The sequence below is a fragment of the Danio rerio genome, chromosome 6, assembly GCF_052040795.2.
Source record: "Danio rerio strain M-AB ecotype USA chromosome 6, GRCz13ab, whole genome shotgun sequence".
NCBI classification, from domain to species: Eukaryota; Metazoa; Chordata; class Actinopteri; order Cypriniformes; family Danionidae; genus Danio; species Danio rerio.
The window spans coordinates 37,737,089-37,748,287 of NC_141026.1; the positions used below are offsets into that span (position 1 = coordinate 37,737,089).

At 37.1% G+C, this 11,199-nt stretch overlaps 1 long non-coding RNA gene across 1 annotated transcript in view; it reads left to right on the forward strand.

The window, feature by feature from the left end:
* LOC141386317 (uncharacterized) overlaps positions 1-3,184 on the forward strand; it is a 56,405-nt gene extending 53,221 nt beyond the window's left edge. Inside the window, exon 4 of the long non-coding RNA XR_015493909.1 lies at positions 1,931-3,184. This is a non-coding gene — a long non-coding RNA (uncharacterized LOC141386317). The remainder of the gene's footprint in view (positions 1-1,930) is intronic.
* The last annotated feature ends 8,015 nt before the right edge of the window (positions 3,185-11,199 follow it).

Genomic DNA, 11,199 nt, shown 5'->3' on the forward strand with positions numbered 1-11,199 from the left:
GAGTTGCTTTGTACAAGCTAGAAAATGGGTTTGCTAAGAATTGCAGCCCTTTGCCCCATTTCCCCATATCTATTTTATTGAGATAGGTGCCAGTCTGTCATTCAAGCCTCATGCACATACGTTGACTGTCTTTACTAGTTGTGCATTGCATTGTATCATCAGTCTTTTTTAACGTGCCACTTTTCCTTCAACTGCATCTGCTCCCAGCAATGCAGCCTCAATTTTCTGATAAGAAAAACCTGAATTTTGTCAAGAGATACTTTTTATAGATCTGACGTAGATAGAGAAGGTAGTAAGTTCTGTGGAAGTGCTTAATGCCTTCATCTTCTTTGTATGAAGAGAAAGGTGCAGTCTGCATCCACTGATAAAGTGATTGCTAGTGACAGGTTTAGAATGGCTTGGGACGGTCTTTTATTTGCTATTGAATCAGAGGCCTAAGGATGGGCTGGGGCAAAGCCTTTGCAGCACGACTCTGAAAAATCACAGCGAAGGCAAGGTCAGTTGAACAGATGTGAGGTTACAGTTTACTGTAATGGAGATTTGAACACTTTTTTTCCCCTTTCTTCGCCTAATTATTATCAGAAGCTCATCGTTACAGTAGGTTATACTGTATAATACTTTTAATAATTTACCAAAAATAGATTGTCATTGTCATTCTAATCATACATTCTAATTACAATTTAGTTCATCCTAAAAAAAAAAAAAAAAAAAAAAACTATTCAGAAACTATTCTGAAACTTTGAAATATATTAACGAAATAGATTGTGCATGATCAAACTAACTAATTATTTGGAACTTTCAAAATAAAACCATAAAACAACCTACATTTTTGTATAGGGTTAGAATCAGGGTCCGTATCATGACATTATGTAGCGTAGCAATTGAAAAACTATTTTTCTATTTTAGCTTTGTATAATATAATACAGTACAATAAAAAATGTAATATGATGTGTGTATTTATATAGCACATTCATTGTGTATGGCCATACACCCAAAGCGCTTCACAATCATGAGGAGGGTTTGTCTCTCCACACCACCACCAGTTGTATTTACTACTTTAAGTGTTTGGAATACACAGTATATATGAATATATTATATATTGTAACTTAATGTTGTATAAGGATACAGTGTTTTGAAAAGTTTTGTCTTTTCATTTTATTTTATTATTTAGCCCTGGGTAATCCTGAAAGAACCATTCTATACAGTACTTTTAATGTTTCATGCAAAGAAATAGAATAGTTCGAACCATTGTCTTATAGTGAGATCAATAGTCCAGTACAGAATTCTTCATAATCATAACTTTGTTTACCTTATTTATTGACATTATGCCAGTAAAATGCAGAGTTTGTGCCAACATATTTTCATTAATATGATCAGATGCTTTCTTATCTGGTGTTTTCTCACTGCTGTCATTTTTATTTCATGTTTATTTTATTAGGAGGACATTGGACAGCACTTATTTCTGTTCATCTAAATATTTCAACATTATTGATGGATTCTGGATGTTTGCTATAGCAGTATATAATTGCAAAGATGTTTCCAACTGCTGTTTTCTTCTAATTAAAGAATGAAAAATAACTTTGCTGTGTTTATCAGGACACTATATCATATTCAGTTTGTTCATCCGTGCCTTCTGGTGGAAATTCACCTCTATTTACTAGGATTTATTTATTTTTGTATGTAATCTACTCATGCAAATGGTTACATTTGCATTTGGTTTGAACCCAGCATTACAACAAACTCCCTGTTGTCTACAAATACACCTGTAGTAATTAATTTTGGTATGCTATTCTTAGTATTCTGTTACAGAATGTGCAAATGTAAAAGAATGTCTCTGATTTTAAGCATTTCTGAAAGTCATTACTGGAAATAACTTAATTGTTTATTTTCTTTGTTTGTTTGTTTCTTTTCTGCTCTCCTCACTTCCCAGCCTCCTTTGACAGTTATGAACTAGTCATGCTGCCTCTGTAGATGCAACTGGAAGCCCCTCCTCAACTCTCAGAGCAGCAGAAACACAGTTCTGGGAGTCTCCTGGGGTCAGACTGGGCTTTCAGCCCTGAGTGGGCTTTTCTGTGAATCCTGGGTTACGGCCAGATTTAGTGGATGAAATCCACTTAGACCATTTGAAGACACCACAGTAAGTCACAGAGGCATCCGTTCTTCTATTTTATCTATGCTTGTACGTACACATGTGCAGACTACGAAAAAAATCACTCTGCGCCAGAAGCCATGCTGCCCTCTTGTACCAATCTGAGGGAGAAGGAAGAGGGGGAAAAAAGAAAAACGAAAAAATCTTGCTTTGGCACTAGGCTTTGACCCAGAAATGTCAAATTACTTCTCTATACCGTATGCTCAGAATAGGGAAAATTATGCAAGGACAAAATCATGTGGCACGAATGATCAAGCTCAAATGACTCCATTCAGATTCACGGCATAGGCGCTAATTTGGGGAACTGACACCAATTTCCAGCAGGGCATGCGTTCCTGCCTGATGCCTCCTCCTCCCTCGTCTTATTTACTTTTAAATGCCAGGGAATCATTGCCTTGCTCTGCTTGGCGTGAAAGGAACAGTTTTAATGAGGTCTTTTCTTCAGTTTTACTTGTCCGCGGCGTCAAGGAGAATTAAAAAACAATGGTGTGCTAAAAGAAGCAGGTAGAAGTTTTTAATGTCATCTAGAATTTACCTAACATAGTTGAAATATTTGGCAGTTGTATTTTATATCCTCTTCATATCCAGGCAATTTGACAGCACTTGCAAGGCCAACATTGCAAATCTCAGTAGGGATGGGCTTCTCCATGAATGGATGAACAACAGTAACTGTACCACCTGTTTGTATAATACACATTACACAAATCTATGGTCGATCTCCACATAAAAGTGAGCATTACTGTGTCCTGCAGAACACTTGAAGAGAGGCCATGGCTTTTGATTTGAAAATATTTTGGGGAAATCTTATTCTTGAAACTATTAAATGAGCCATTGAGGATTGCAAGATTTATAATTTTTTTTGCTTCCTAAAAACAAAAGTGGTTTGTCAGTCAGTGATATATTAATCATACGTTAGTACTAGTGATGGGAAGTTGGGATCATTTTACTGATTCTGACCTTTGAGTCTCGTTCATTAAGATGAACATTTTTTTTTCCGAGTCATTTCGTTCATTTAGTTTAATTTGCCAAAATATTAATAAAATGTTAAGAGTTGCTTTCAAAGTAATCTACAACAAGCCCAAACGTTGATCACAATACAAACAAGTCATAGCTAGAATGCTATAAGAAAGAGAAAATAATAATTTATGTTTACCTAGTCTGTCTATGATTATGTCAACTTACCTCTTCTGACAGTTTTTAAAATTTGAGTGGTTCATTTACGTCACACTGACAGTCCCAAATAAGCTTAACCAAAGCATGCAGTGTCAGCCATTTGTTCATCATGTAACAGCATGTAAAGAGAGATGATCTAATCTCGGGGACTCAAAAAATTAACAGATCAAATATTTTTCTGGCTTTAAATGCATATGATTGGCTTTTGTCTTTCATGTGCTGAATGAGCAACTCAAACTGAGGACACAATAAATAAACGGATCAAATATTTTTCCGGCTCTGACTGCATATGATTGGCTCCTGTCTTTCATGTGCTGAACAAAGGACTCAAACAAAATAGAAGACTCGAAAAGGGAATTAATCTTCTACTCCACCTCACCAAGTTTCAATACACTTATGGAATGATATAATCACTATTTCCTTCGTAAAACACAAGCTTTCCTAAATATTTCAATGATTTTTTGCCAAAAATTCTAATTGTTAGTTTTGACCTATGCAGGGTACTTTTGGCTTCTCTTACAATTATACTTGTGCAGTATAATACTGATTTTGTGCACCATTGTTGCATATGATGTAGACATTAGGTGAAAAGCGTTAATTTATGTCCCTAACACCTTTAATGGCATGTCTGTGTTGTTTTTAATCTGGCCTTTTTTCCATTACGATACGTTGCATCACCTTGACACTTCTGAATGACATTCTTTTAAAACCTCTATAATGCCTTTTCAAATTCACTTAATTCATCAGATACTTAATGCCATGATGTCTGTTTTCTCGACTTTGCTAAACTATGTTAAGTTCTCCTTTAACCCCTCTCCTTCAAAAGCACAAGTGTGAAATTTAGCTGGCGCATCATCAGCATTTTTAGCACCATCTGTGCACACAGTTGTGTATTTATGCACTTTGATGAAGTTTGGTGAACCCTTAAGGGTATTGGAAGGAGAGAAAGCTACAGCATTTTGACATCTCTAATTGGTGCAGTCTGTCCTCATTCCATTTGTTTAGGGATTTACATGGAAGGCCGGCTTAGGAGGTTACCGTGCGTCTTGGAAACACTCCCAACTTAAACCTCTTAATGAGCCTTCCATCCTTCGGCCAGCACGACTTCTGCAAAGTTGTGATTGGATTGTAGAACGTTATTAAGGTTTTCGCCTCATAATAGTAGTAATTTATCCTCTAATATTATTCAAATGAGAGCGGGATGACAGAATCTCTCATTGGTTGAATGAATGGATCCCGCAGGCATTAGTGCACTGAAGTGTCCCGTGTGGTGCGGCATGCTGAAATGAGCGGTTTAATATCTCCTCCTCACTAGAGACATTAGGATATACTGTACCATGAAGGAACGGCATCACTTTTAACTCCCTACCAGGGGTACGTACTTCATCAGCATGCAGCATGACGATTTCTTTGGAATGAAAGGCTTAGCGGGAAGTCGCATTCGGAATTCAGTAGAAGATCAAAATAATTCAGACGGTCTTTATTTAGTTCGGTTTGTGTGCTTCCAATCTTTGTGCAATGACAGAACTTTGGTGGTCCTGCTGTTTGAAAACATACAGCCAAAAGGTGGCACTCCATGCATATCCGAAGGCCTTGTGTAAACTACAGCATAGTAATGAACTGTGTACCTCCCATACCAATAGTACTCTCTAATAGTGAAACGACAAGCTGTCCGCAGGTTTTCTATTTATTCATCAAGGTCCATTTTTCGAATGCACTGCTGAGCACCTGCCGGACCCGCTGTTCTCACAGCACACCCAAACTCTTGAGCTTTCGACATGAGTGAACATCCAGGTGGGGACCTCACACTCGGCTCCACGCTGTCACGCTGCAGATAATCTATTTAGAGTAAAGGTTAAAGACAAGGACACGACGGACGTTGGTTGGTGTGTCTCCTCATTAGGAGAGTAACACCAAATCAATCCTTTCTTCACTGCACACACACATAAAAACCTCTCTTGCGCAGAGCCCCGAGGCTCTCAAGGGGCCCGTACTGTTGATTGCTTATTTTACCTAGGTTCCAGCTGGGGTTGTGTGCCATGCTGGCAGACTGTACGGCAGACTCAATCAGTTGCTGCCCCGTGGAAACTCTGCCAATCACTCAGCTGCCTTTGATCCTATCCAGCACTCATGTCTTTCCTCTGCACGCTACTGCGCACATGAAAAGACGTAGGCTTTCACATGTCTGCAGGTGCCTATCGCCTACACGCCGTCTCTGTGGCTACGTATTATGGAGACGTGGTGGGAGAAGAAAACAAGGTCAAAGGAAGTAATTGCCCTTGCGGTGGTGCTGCGTTCAGAAAGTCTACAGTTTACCTCAAGGTTGTCCTGCAAACCGGGAACACTGTGGTCAGTTGTAACATGAGGAAATTGAAATTTGATGTGGTTGGATATGAATTGGGATCAAGCTTTATAGCTGAAGAGTAACTGCTCAAGATAATTTTAAATTGGCTGCTTATGTGTCTTCCCATCGATTTTACTGAATGTCTATCACAAATCTCTGAACTGCAAATGAAGCACGTAGTTGTTCAGCTGGAATCACGGTGAAGTAGGAGCACTTCTCTGAAAATACATTCAGAGAGCTCTGATATTGATGGATGGGGGTTGTGTAGAAGTCGGAATGTCATAGACAAAAAGCAAATTCAGTGGTTAGGTGATTCATTATGTGGAAAGGCACCGATATCAATGACCGAAAACATGCTTTTAGTGCACTGAACTTTAAAGTAAAGTAGCATGCTGAGATTGAGTTCACATGCTGTCAGTGAACATGAACTCTAGTTTACTCTAGCCTCTGTTTCTGATGTCAACTTTAAATAGACATGCGGTAATGTAAGGCTAACAAAACTCCGGAAAAGTAATTTTTTTTAATAACCCCTGTCAAAAAGTATTGAATTACCACCTTTGGAAGATATTCATTCAAATGTTTAATTGTGTAGAAAAAAACCAAGAAAAAAAAACCAAGCAAATACATGCCACAAAACTATTTTCATTGAACAATCTAACCTTTTGGCTGCATGAAACACTTACAAAAAAAAAAAAAAAAAAAAAACAAAAACAAAAAAAAAGAACACTGTCGTCTATTACAAAAAAAAAAAAAAAAAACTTGGAATCACCAAATCTTATGGATCACCAAATAAAACCAGTGTTAGTACTCTTTTGCCACACCTATGGCTTTTATAACAGATTGAATTCTCAGGCATGGGCATAAGGCATGGATTTAACTATTGACAATCAGTATTATTGTTTTAACAGTATTATTGTTTAAATAGACAAACAGTATTATTAACTATTGTTAAGACCTTTGATGGAAATATGTCTTGGAAATGAAAAAAGCACATCATTGAGATGACCAAAAATAAACTACTGGTAAAGGTGGCAAGAGAAACACAAAACAAGTTAGCACTGCAAAAGATTTATTTCTCCCACAAACCAAATATTTACAATATATACAAATAATAACAACAACAGAATAATACATTTGAAAAACCAAGACAAACGGGAGAGGGAACTGAAAGTTGCTCTAGAAAATCAAAGGAAAAAAAATATTCTCATAATCTCCTCCCGATCCTTTCCAAGGAAATAACATAATGAAAAGAAAAAGTCTTTAGCGCAGATGTGCCCTGAACTTACACTAATTACAAAACAAAAATACAAATTAGGGCACTTTGTCACTAGTTTGTCTAACATCAATTATTCTGCGGGCAAGGTATGTATTTCACGTGACTTAATATGCTGGGTCTTAATAATCCAGGGTCTCCCTTGTCTGCAAGTCATCACAAGTTTTAAATGGAGCATTAGCTGGCTAAAATATGCAAAACACACAACATCTGTTATGAATTCAGATATTACAAAATGACAGAACTTTAACAACAGACAGTTCCAACTAATATACTCAAAGTCAGTATTAGTCTCAGCTAAAAGCATACTGAAACCACTAAACAAAAAAACGCCAAATATCAAACATTAGCTGATATCTTCTCGTTGCCGCTTCAGATTTAAAGGTCTCTGCACCGATCGTGATTGACAGAGAGAATACGAATCGTCACAGGGTTGATTATGATTGGCAGTCCTGTCCGCCAATATGTTCTGAATGTAGGCGGTACCTAAATGTGAAAATGACAGGTCCGGGAGAAAGAGAGAGACAGAAAGAACATCCACACAAAACAGTGTACGGTTCGTAACACTATTGACAATCAATCTGTCTCTAACTTGTCTTATTGCAGTTGCCAGATCAGCTTTGCAGATTGGTGCCCTGTTGTGGACCATTTTCTTTCATTTCACACCAAGCATCCTTTATGAAAAAAGTGTCCAAAATCTTAATATAAACGTTTTTATTGCATGATTGAGGATTTAATGGCTATCATTTCTCCCATATCTTTACCTGACATGCAACCCCATATCATTAATGATTGGGGAAGCTTGCTTGCTTTCTTCAGGCAGTTGCCTTCATAAATTTCATTGGAATGACACCAAACAAAATCATCACCCTGCCCAATGCAGATTTGTGATTCATCACTAAAAATCTGTCTTATCTAGTCATCCAAAGTCAGGCACTGTCTTTCATTAGCCCACTGAAACATTGTTCTTTTCTGTTTACACGTTAATAATGGTTTTCGCTTGGCTTTTCTGTATGCAAATCCTATTTTTTTCTGGTGATTTCATACAGTATTGTTACAGATATTGACTCCACTTTCTGCCCAGTTGTTCCTCATTTGTGTTGTTGTGCATTTTCTGTTTTGAAGGCATATTGCTTTAAGTTTTCTGTCTTAATGGTTTGATGTCTTCCTTGGTCTATCAGTACGCTTTAATTCTACAGTCCCCTCATTTGATTTGTGCTTGGTCTAGAGTTTAGACACAGCTCACTGGGAACAAACAACATATGTTTGCAACATTTCATGAAGATTTAACTTCTTTGAGAAGTTTTATAATTCTCTTCTTTGTTTCAACTGACATCTCTCGTGTTGAAGCTGTGTGTCATGTCAATCAGCTTGGTTCAACACCTCACTTAGATGTGCAAGCACTCTTTTTTTAATTAGCTATTTTAATCAGATACAGGTGTTTGTTTTAGAATTGCAAAGTACATGATGATTCCATATAATTTCTCAGATTTGTGTAATTCCATTTTATTTTTTCCTCTGTTTGATCTGTTAAACAGTTGTAATTGGCTAATTTTTTGGGGGGGGAAAAATAATAATAAAAACAGTGTTTTTTACAGCCAGAAGTTTGGAATGTTTAATGAAAATAGTTATGTGGCATCTATGTGCTTGCTCTTTTCCCCTACACATTTAAACATTTGAATGAGCATCTTCCAAGAGTGGTGATTACATACTTTTTGCCAGGGGTTGTATTACTGTATGTGTTTTACAAAATTGCCATATTACTGTGTTGTAATCGTCTTTAACACAGCCATTTGTTTTTAAGAGGACATACCCATCCTCACAAAATAAAGAATGAGCAATCAACACATATCATAAATTCCAGTTGCTTTACAATTTTGTGAAAGAATGAGATGTAACAGCAAGCTGAAAAGTGTAGTGATCTCTGAAAGTGTTCAATACAATCATCTACTGATGTCTTACTCAGAGTAGATTGCATGTTCTAACTCAGATGTTATAATAAAGCAAATATATGTGAGTTTTCCAACTAGTTTCTACTGATTATTTATTGTATTACTACTGTAGACCCACCCAGCATGCAGTCTGATCCAACTTTACAAAGTGTAACACTACATTTAAGTGTTCAATTGCAGATTGTCTGTGACTATTTTAACTTGGAGTTCTGTTAATTCAGTGTTAATGGATGATTTCTGGTTTCTAAAATTTAAATGGGATTAGTCTGCAGAAGACATTGTAAAATACATTTATAGTGTTTTAACAATGAAGTTTGGTCCCACCTTATATTAAGTAATCCTATCTACTGTAGGTACTTGCATAAAAAACAAATAATAATAATAATAATAATAATAATAATAAGTTTAATGTAGTTATTTCGGTGGTTAGTTGTGTTTAATGCTGTTTACACCAGACGTGGCACCCTAATTGCGCGCAAATAGGTGTGTGAACATTTTGAGTTTACTCACTTCATTTGCACATCAAATTTCATTTGCGCATGAAATTCACCTCATAATAGACGCGGATTTGTGTTATGGGCAGCGCTTCTTTCTGCCCGGTGACTCTAGCTTCATTGCTCTATGGCTAACATGGATTTTATTGAGAGAATATCTGTGTTCACAGGCAATGCAGTGACGCAGTAGGTAGTGCTGTTGCCAAACAGCAAGAAGGTCGCTGGGTCGCTGGTTTGAACCTCGGCTCAGTTGCCGTTTCTGTGCAGAGTTTGCATGTTCTCCCAGCATTCGCTTGGGTTTCCTCCGGGTGCTTCGGTTTCCCCCACGGTCCAAAGACATGCAGTACTGGTAAATTGGGTAGGCTAAATTCTCCGTAGTGTATGAGTGTGTGTGTGTGTGTGTGTGTGGATGTTTCCCAGAGATGGGTTGCGACGCCAGATGAATAAAGGAACTAAGCCGACAAGAAAATGAATGAATGAATATCTGTGTTTATGTGGTTTAGGAAGGCTGAAAGACCGCGTAGATTTGTTTGGAGCCGTGTCTGAGTCCACTAAGTCCATTCAGAGATGCACCCAGCTCTGTGAGTTCATAAATTTCTTCTGAAACTGTATCTGGATAATGGAAGCTTTCTGCTTTTTACTCAGTGGGGCCTACTTTGAATTTAAATGTACTACTCGGCCGTTGGAAAAGTATGTTCTATAAAGTATGAATGTGAGCAGTTTGAATGGAACTCTGATGTACTGCATTCGCCATTTTGTCATCCTCATGTGACCTATCCGCATCAGTTGCGTCACTTCATTTCCATTCATAAACTTTCCTGCGGTGCATCACTGGAATATTGTTGCGTACATCGGAGGCGCATTTCAGAATCTTGTCGGAAGTTGTAGGTCATCCAGGTACTTGCATGTTTTTCGAATTCTATGGATTTGGACATACTACTCAACTCGCATACTGTTTTAGCGTACTATATAGTATGGAAATATGCAATTTCGGACAGATATATTTATGAATATAATTACAGAAACTAATTAGAGGTGTAATTGCTTGCAGAACAATTTTAAAGTGTGCAATGTCAAAACATACTTAAGTCGATTGTACAAAGTACATGGTAATTAAGTGTTTTTTTTTTATTGTTGCTGTTTAATTACAATGCTATCTTTCTGAATATAGGATGGTTTTAATATTGATTGCAGTGACTGACAGTTATGCTCAGATGCAGTTTTTGTTCAGTATAAAATAAAATAAAAACATCACATCATGCTTTGGCTTGTATACTGAGGCACCACCATAAAAATACATATTTTGCAGACTGAAATAATGACAATTCCTAAATCCGATCCCCCTATGCCCTAAAGAGATATGAGATATATTTCAGTGCTGAAATGAATTGTTTGATGACGGATACATTTGTGAACTGATGACATTTACTGAAGATGCACACATATTGCTCAAAGGCAAATGTGTTTAGTATTGAAGATCACTGGTGACTGAGGGAGCAAGGTTTTTATTAAAACTTGAGCTGACAACATGTAACTACAACCCCGAGGCACACAGAGGATGTTACTAATATTTATGGTTTGATTACGTAAAAAAAAAAGCTATTTATGTTTGCTTTTGCAACGCTGTTTCTTTCTTCCTTCTTCTTTTTTTTTTTTTTTTATTGGTTGCCCTAAGGGATATAGCTTGAAATTACAAATAAGCACTTGACCATCTTTCGATACCAAACCCAGTTGCGTGAATACAAAATATGCCTCAGTTGGATTTTGATGGGTGGAGGTTTTTAAAAACATGAATGCTAATGAATGTGCAGTTC